Source organism: Ornithorhynchus anatinus, chromosome 2 (genome assembly GCF_004115215.2).
Source record: "Ornithorhynchus anatinus isolate Pmale09 chromosome 2, mOrnAna1.pri.v4, whole genome shotgun sequence".
NCBI classification, from domain to species: Eukaryota; Metazoa; Chordata; class Mammalia; order Monotremata; family Ornithorhynchidae; genus Ornithorhynchus; species Ornithorhynchus anatinus.
Genome location: NC_041729.1, coordinates 71,108,801 through 71,118,334, shown reverse-complemented (window position 1 = coordinate 71,118,334; position 9,534 = coordinate 71,108,801).

The following is a 9,534-nucleotide window of genomic DNA, read 5'->3' as shown; positions in this document are numbered from 1 at the left end:
CAACATCAATTAGAACCTTAAGTAGCCCCCCAAAAGCATCAAGATAAGACATTCCTGACCCATGAAAGCCAAACCATTTGTCCTGCCCCCCTCAGCAACACCAGGGCCATTAGTATAAGTAGGCAAAGAAAGCCAACTTTGCGGGGACTCTTAATCCAATACATCAACTACCAAGTCATCAACTACCACAGCAAAACAAAAGATAAACTAACCAAAGGGAGCATCTCAAGCACTACTCACCAAACCCCCAAACAAACACACTCCATCTCCTCTCCACACCCTATGGCAAGTACAGCCCACTGGCCCAACTTAAGAAAAAGAAAGGCACACTATCCTCTGGGGCTTTAAAGGAGCACTACCACTTGCCCCATTGTAGGGCACCTAATGGAGAGACTGTGTTTCTGGGGGGAGAGGCTGTAGGATCAGAGAGGGAAGAGGATGAAGGCTATTAAGGAGAAGAGGATTTGCACCTGCCTATCATTAAAAGATCTGGAAAAACAGCCTTAATTATACACACCTGCAACCCATTCATTTACTCCTTGAGGATAGGGTCTCATTCTCATCCAAGGCTTTCCCAGAGTTTAATATAGTGCTTTGCACCCAGGAGGATAGTCAATAAGTAAGAATGAATTAATTAATTCACTTAATCCATGAGGATGGGGTCTAATTCTCAACCAGATCTTTCCCAGAACTTGGTACAGTGCTTTGCACCCAGGAGGATAGTCAATTAATTAATTCATTCAACTGATCAATAAATGAACTCAAGCTCTTCACTGAGGCCTCCCCAGTCCTCCCCAGTCCCCACGGTCCACTCCACTCTGTCTCTCCTTTTTGTTTTTTATTTCTTTTCTAATGATATTTGTTAAATGCTTTCTATGTGCCAGCCACTGTGCTGGTCGCCGTGGTGAATACGAGTAAGTCGGGTTGGACACAGTCCCTGTCCCACATTCATTTATTCATTCAATCATATTTACTGAGTGCTTACTGTGTGCAGAGCACTGTACTAAGCCCTTGGAATGTACAATTCAGCAAGATAGAGACAATCCCTGCCCAACAATGGGGTCACAGTCCAAAATCCCCCATTTTACAAATGAGGTGACTGAGGTCCAGAGAAGTGATGCAGCTTGCCCAAGGTCACACAGCAGATGGGTGGTGGAGCCAGAGTTGGAACCCAGATTCTCCAGCTCCCAGGCCTGGGCCCTTTTCACTAGACCGCGATGCTTCTCTCCTCCCTGCTTCTGTCTCGTTCAGCTTCCGGGGAAGGACTGTTGGTGTAAGAAGTAGGTAGAGAAGGCCAACACTGAGGGACTCTTTATCCAGGAGCCTGGGGAGAGAGGAGGGAAAAGGCAGGGAGCCAGAGGAAAGACAGGAAGGAAAGGTCAGCTTTAAGGCTGGTCAGTAGGGAGGCCACTGATGGCTCTTGCCAATCTTGGACTGACAGATAATAATATTTGTTAAAAGCTTACTATGTGCCAAGCTCTGCACTAAGAGCTGATGCCTGGGTGTCACATGTCTCACAGAACACTTTTTTTAATGTTCTTTGTTTAGTGCTTACTATGCGCTCAACATCATGCTAAGTGCGGGGTAGATACAAGTGAATTAGGTCGGACCCAAGCTCTACCCCGTAAGGGACTCACAGTCTAAGTAGAAGGGAGAACAGAAAAACTGAAGCTCAGAGAAGTAGAGTGGCTTGCCACACAACAGGTGTTGAGCAGAGCTGGGATTGGAATTCAGGTCCTTTGACTCCCAGACCCAAGCTCTTTCCACCAAGGCCACACTGCTTCTCAGAATTCAACCTGAATCGTGGGCTCTGTGTAGGGTATGGAAAGGCTGAGAAGCCTCTGGTTCTTTAAAGGGCACTGCCACTTGCCCCATTAAAGGGCACCTAGTGGAAACATTGGGTTTTTAGGGGTAGGGCTGAAAGATCAGGGAAAGAAGAGGCAGAGGCTATTAAGGAGAAGGGGATTTGCAGCTGCTCAGTGTTAAAAGGATCTGGAAAAACATAAACACCTGCATCTCATTCAAATACTCCTTGAAGATCAGGTCTAATTCTCATCTAACACTTTCCCAAATCTTAGTACATTGTTTTGCACTCAGGGGGATATTCAATAAATAAGAATGAATCAATCAATCAGTCAGTGACTCAAGGAATGAACTCAAGCTCTTCCCTGAGGCCTCCCCAGGTCTCAAGCCCCACTGCCCCCTCCACTCTGCTATTCCTTTTTGTTCTCTGTTCCCTTTTTAATGGAATTTGTTAAATGTTTTCTATGGACCAAGCTCTGTGCTGGGCGCCATGGTGGACACAAGACAGTTGGGTTGGGCACAGTCTCTGTCCCAAATAGGGCTCACACTCTTGATCCCCCATTTTACAGATGAGGTGACTCGGGTCCAGAGAAGTGAAGCAACTTGCCCAGGGTCACACAGCAGTGGGCAGTGGAGCCAGAGTTAGAACCCAGGTCCTCTGACTCCCAGGCCTGGACCCTTTCCACTAGGTCACGTGCTTCTCTCCTCACTGCTTCTGTTCAGTTCAGCTTCTGGGAAAGGACAGTTGGTGTAAGAAGTATGTAGAGGAGGCCAACTTTGGGGGGCTCTTAACTCAGGAGCTAGGGTAAAATGGCAGGGAAGGGCTGGGAGGGCAGAGGAGACAAGAAGAAAGGGCAGGTCAGCTTTAAAGTTGGCCACTAGAGTGGTTACTCATGGCCCTTGCAAATCTTGTACCGAAAGATAATAAAAATGATATTTGTTAAGCACTTACTATGTGCTAAGCACTGTACTGAGTGCAGATGCCTGGGGTGTCGCATGTCTCATGGAATACTTTTTCTATGCTATTTGTTAAGCACTTACTATGTGTTGAACACCGTTCTAAGTGCTGGGGTAAATACAAGTAAATTAGTTTGGACACTGTCCCTGTCTATCTCCTTTGGGATTCACAGTCTAAGTAGGAAGGAGAACAGGAGTTCCAAGGCCCAGTGAAGTGGAGTGACTTGCCCAAGGTCACCCAGCGGGCACTTGGCGGCGTCTGGTTTGGAACCCAGGTCTTCTGACTCCCAGGCCTGGGCTCTTTCCACAAGGCCACACTGCTTCTCAGAAGTCCACCTGAATCTAGCGATTTGCTCCAGTGGTGTTCCTCTCTCCGGTCAACAGAAGCATGGGCACCACTACTGAGCCATGGAACTCAGTAATCAGAGTAAAGGAGTGGAGGAATGCTGGGCAGGGAATATAAAAATGATGGACAGGAAGGCACTCGCTATTGACCCGTACGGTGCCGGCTGGCTCGGCTATGAATCCGATTAGGTTAGGGGACAGATTGGACAAATGGTCATTCTACTGGCCACCTTGTCTGTGGGCCTGTGACTCACCTGAGACCACATAGCAAATCTGCTGTGGGGTTCTCTGGTCTCCCCTCCTAGAATGTCCTGGGGTTGAGACATGCCACCCAAGGCCCCTCAGGACTCACCTTAGAACAGATTTCCAGCTTTAGCATGCAGAGGATGGACCGAGATGCCACGTGTCTGCTCACTGCACTTCTCTGAGCCTCAATTACCTCATTTGTAAAACGAAGATTAAGACTGTGAGCTCCATGTAGGATGGACTCTATGTCCAGCCTCATTACCTCGTATCTACCCCAGTGCTTGGAATGGTGCTTGGTAAGCGCTTAACAAATATTACAATTATTATTATTAGCAGACTAAACAGTGGTGTTCAGCCTTTATTCACTGAATGTGCCAAAACCCGTGGCTCCCTGGAAAGAGCCCAGGCTTGGGAGTCAGGGGTCATGGGTTTGAATCCCAGGTCTGCCATTTGTCAGCTGTGTGACAGTGGGCAAGTCACTTCACTTCTCTGTGCCTCAGTTACCTCATCTGTAAAATGGGGATTAACTGTGAGCCCCACAGGGGACAACCTGATTGCCCTGTATCCACCCCAGTGCTTAGAACAGTGCTCTGCACATAGTAAACGCTTAACAAACACCAACATTACACCTCAAGCTCATCACATCATCTTCCACATCCCTTCAGATGAAAAGCACCCAGGATGTACCTCAGTTCTGAGCAGTGACAGCTCACTGTTTATTGTCCAAGTGGTTGAAGATTTACCTCTGAATAAACCAAGTCAATTTAGGATGAATGTGTCTTCTAGGAGGGTATAGAGACCATGGAAATCCAAGGACGGCGAAGCTGAAAATAGAATATTAAAACATGGTGTGAACCTGACTTTGGAAAATAAAGAGCTAAGCCTGTTTTGTAATCAATGCCACGAAGTTTCTCATAACTTGGAGATGTTGTTAAAAGATGTCTCTGCTGACAGCTGGAAATTGTGAGAAAGAAAATGTAGAATCAAGGGACAGACTCTAGACTTTACACTAAGAATAATAATAATAATATGGTATCTACCCCAGCACTTAGTACAGATTCTTTATCCAGCCTCATTAGCTTATATCTGCCCCAGTGCTTAGAATAGTTCTTGGCACATAAACAAATACCATAGTTATTATTATTATTATAAGAGACAGATTTCAATCCAACAATCGGTCAATCAACAGTATTTACTAAAGCACTTACCCTGTGTCAATCACTGTATTAAGAAAATTGGAAGAGTCCACCTGAGTGAATAGATTCAGTCTCTGCCCTCAATGGGCTAACGAGCCAGCAAGTTGCCCTCTGGGTTCCTTTCAGCCTTAATTGGCAACTCTGGAGACCTGGGCAAGCAGGAACATGGAGGTGGACTATGCCCACGCTCCAGACCTGTTCCACTTCCCCTGCCTCATCCCTAAAAAATGGGGAGCTTCTTCTGGACCCTGGGATTTGAAAATTAAAAACAATGGGTATAAATGGTGTCCAGTGCATTATCAGTATTTGTCAGGGGACAGACTGGTCAAGAACTGGACCAAAGGCCATAAAATGGACAAGACCTGGGAATCTTGGCTGAGGGGAGAGGGCGAATGGACTGAAGGTACAGGGGATGGGAGCTCAGGGGCATCTACCATCCCCAAGAGAGCCCCAGCGATGCCGCCCAGAGTCCTGAAAGGGGTCTCAGGCTCCATATAGAAAATGGTGGCTGGAGGACACCCACTGTTACCGGGTTAAAGGCTGCACAACTGCCGCTGTCTGCCAGATGACACACATACTAATAATGATAGTAATGATGGCATTTGAAAAGCCCTTACTCTATACCAAGCATTATTCTAAGCACTGTGGAGAGATACAAGCTAATCAGGACTCCCGACTCCTAGGCCCGGCCTTTATCTACTGGGTTGCAATGCTTCTAGGTGGTCCCAGCAGGGATGGGGTGTGGTTGGGAGAAAAAACCTGGGAGTGGGGGCAGTGCTAAACATCCATTTATTCATTCAATTGTATTTAGTAAGTGTTTACTGTGTGCAGATCACTGTACTAAGCACTTGGGAGAATACAATGCAACAATAAATGGACATATTCCCTCCCCACAATAAGCTTGTTCCCTGTGGAACCTGGCTAGTCTGTGCTTTCAACCAGGGTACATACACAACAATGATAACATTCATTCATTCATTCAATAGTATTTATTGAGCCCTTACTATGTGCAGAGCAATGTACTAAGCGCTTGGAATGTACAAATCGGCAACAGATAGAGACAGTCCCTGCCCATTGATGGGCTTACAGTCTAATCGGGGGAGACAGACAGACAAAAACAATAACAATAAATAGAAACAAGGGGATGAATATCTCATTAAAATAATAACAATAAATAGAATCAAGGTGATGTACATCTCATTAACAAGATAAATAGGGTAATAAAAATATATACAATTGAGCGGACGAGCACAGTGCTGAGGGGAGGGGAAGGGAGAGGGAGAGGAGCAGAGGGAAAGGGGGGAAAAGAGGACTTAGCTGAGGGGAGGTGAAGGGGGGGTAGGGGAGGAGCAGAGGGAGCAGAGGGAAAAGGGGAAGCTCAGTCTGGGAAGGCCTCTTGGAGGAGGTGAGCTCTCAGTAGGGCTTTGAAGAGGGGAAGAGAGTTAGTTTGGTGGAGGTGAGGAGGGAGGGCATTCCAGGACAGAGGGAGGACAAGGCCTTGGGGTCAATGGCGGGATAGGCGAGAATGGGGGACGGTGAGGAGGTGGGCGGCAGAGGAGCGGAGCGTGCGGGGTGGGCAGTGGAAAGAGAGAAGAGAGGAGAGGTAGGAGGGGGCAAAGTGATGGAGAGCCTTGAAGCCTAGAGTGAGAAGTTTTTGTTTCGTGCGGAGGTTGATAGGCAACCCCTGGAGGTTTTTAAGAAGGGGAGTGACATGCCCAGATCGTTTCTGCAGGAAAATGAGCCGGGCAGCGGAATGAAGATTAAACTGGAGCGGGGAGAGACAGGAGGAAGGGAGATCAGAGAGAAGGCTGACACAATAATCCAGCCGGGATATTACGAGAGCCCATACCAGTAAAATAGCCGTTTGGGTGGAGAGGAAAGGGCAGATCTTGGCGATATTATAAAGGTGAGACCGGCAGGTTTTGGTGACAGATTGGATGTGTGGGGTGAACAGACTCTTAACGAACACAATGATGAGAGTACTGGTGTTGAAGCCACTGTGTTGGTGTTGAAGCTCTGGGCAGATACAGGATAATCAGGTTGTTCTTGTCCCACACAGGACACTCAGCCTAAGTAGACAGGAGAACAGGGATTGAATCCACGTTTTACAGATGAGGAATCAGAAGCACAGAGAAGCTAAGAGACTTGACTAAAGTCACACAGCAGACAATTAATAAAGTTGACTGACAGACTGATTAGTGACAAACAAGTCATACTATTGGGTTTGAGCTGTGACTGATCTCCAAAAGATGGATTATCTTTTTGGAAATACCTGAATTGGTTTCATTTGAGTGCCATGAGCCCTTTTGGCTGGCTCCTGGACCAAATGCTCCCAGCTGAACAAAAGCTAATTTTTGTGGCATTAGTTAAGCCACTTAGAAGAAATAGCATCCTAACCACAAACAAATTCTTCACATTAAAGGGCAGAAAAAATACTTCTTACCTTCCAAGTTCAGGTCATTGAATTTTTTGACCTCAGTTAGTGGAATTTTTTGCTGGTTCAGGTCCTCTCTCTCTTCTTTCCCTCAACGTGACCACTAAAGACATTGAAACAGGATTGAGATTCTCTGAAATCTTGGTGAAAAGCCCCTCTTCCCATCCTCCCCCTCTCTTTGGGGAGTGGGAGTCAGTGGGGAAGAGGGAGCTTGTCTCTGATAAAGAGAAGCAGCATGGCTTGGCGGACAGAGGCCAGGTCTGGGAATCAGAAAGAGCTGGGTTCCAGTCTCGGCTGTGCCGACTGCTTACTGGGTGACCTGGAGCAAGTCACTTTACTTCTCTGGGTCTCCGTTTCCTCAACTGGAAAACTGGGATTACTTGTTGTCCCTCCTACCAGAAATGTGAGCCCCATGTGGGACAGGGACTGTGTCCAAGCAAATTAACCTGTACCTAGCACTTAGCACCCGCAACCTTGGTGTTATCCTTGACTCAGCTCTCTCATTCACCCCACACATCCAATCCGTCACCAACACCTGCCGGTCTCACCTTTACAATATTGCCACTATCTCCATCCAAACGGCTATCGTGCTGGTACAAGCTCTCATAATATCCCAACTGGATTATTGTGACAGCCTCCTCTCTAATCTCCCTTCCTCCTGTCTCTCCCCATTCCAATCTATTCTTCATTCCGCTGCCCGGATCATCTTCTTACAGAAACACTCTGGGCATGTCACTCCCCTCCTCAAAAACCTCCAGTGGTTACCTATCAACCTTTGCATGAAACAAAAACTCCTCACTCTTGGCTTCAAAGCTCTCCATAACCTTGTTCCCTCTTACCTGACCTCCCTTCTCTCTTTCTACTGCCCACCCCGTACACTCCGCTCCTCTGCCGCTCAACTCCTCACTGTCCCCCATTCCCACTTATCCCACCAATGACCTCTGGCCCACGTCCTATCGCTGTCCTGGAATGTCCTCCCTCCTCACCTCCTCCAAATTAACACTCTTCCCCTCTTCAAAGCCTTATTGAGAGCTCACCTCCTCCAAGAAGCCTTCCCAGACTGAGCTATCCCCTTTTCCCTCTCGTCCCTCTGCTCCCCATCTGCTCCCCCTCCACCCTCTGCTCCTCCCCATTCCCCCTTCACCTCCCCTCAGCTGGGCCCTCTTTCCCTCTGCTCCTCCCCCTTCCCCTTCCCCTCAGCACTGTGCCCATTTGTATATATTTTTATTACCCTATTTATTTTGTTAATGAGGTGTACATCCCCTTGATTCTATTCATCGTGATAATGTTGTCTTATTTTTATTTTGTTCTGTTTTACTCTGCTGTCTCCCCCAATTAGACTGTGAGCCCGTCATTGGGCAGGGATTGTCTCTATCTGTTGCCGAATTGTACATTCTAAGTGCTTAGTACAGTGGTCTGAACATAATAAGCGCTCAATAAATACTATTGAATGAATTAATTAATTAATTAATTAATAGTAGGTGTTTAACAAATACCATTTAAAAGAAAAAAAAGATAACCTGCCTTGTCCCAATCCGGGCATTGGACATCTCAATGGATGAGTTCACAAATGTGAAGATCTTCTGTGATGTGCCAGAGGCAGCCAAAAAACGGGGTGAGTTAGTCTACATCATTCTTGACCAAAGTTGAGTGAAGCTGCTTAGTGAGTTGTGCAACAGGGCTCAGATCCTGGACATCCATCTCAAGGTAGGTATGGCAGTCTGAGGCTGCTGGGGCCTGTCCCCAGTTCTGGGCCTGACACTTCCACTTTATGTCATTTGTTAAGCGCTTACAATGTGTCAGACACTGTTCTACACACTGAGGAAGTTATAGCTCATCAGGTTGGACACAGTTCCTGTCCTATATGGGGCTCATCATCTTCATTCCTGTTCTACAGATGAAGTAACTGAGGCCCAGAGAAGTGAAGTGACTTGCCCAGGGTCACAAGGTCACACAGTAGACAAGCAGCAGAACAGGGGTTAGAACCCAGGTCCTTCTGATTCCCAGGCTCTATTAGCTCTGTCTCTCCCTCCAGCTTTTCCTCACTCTTTTCTCCCTCCATCCCAGTTTGCATGTTTCTTTCTTCTCAAGTAGGTGGCTTCAAGAGAAGCAGTGTGGCCTAGAGGATAGACCATGGACTCTGGGAGTCAGAAGGACCTGGCTTCTATTTCTAGCTCTGCTACTTGTCTACTTCTTGTGTTTGGTCAAGTCACTTCACTTCTCTGGGCCTCAGTTCCCTTGTCTTACGTTCTTGCAGGTCAATCAATCAGTCATATTCATTAAGCACTTACTGTGTAAAAAGGGGATGAAGACTGTGAGCCCCATATGGGACATGGATCGGATTTAACCTAATTAGCTTATATCTACTCCAGTGCTCATTACAGTGCCTGGCCATATAGTAACTACTAAACATATATCACACATTGTTCTGCAGATGCTGGGTATTTCCAAAGGAGATAACTTTAGAGGTCTCTTCCAAGAAGCATTCCCTGACTAAGCACTAATTTCCACTTCTCCAACACCCTTCTGCTTCACCCTGATTTGCACCCATTA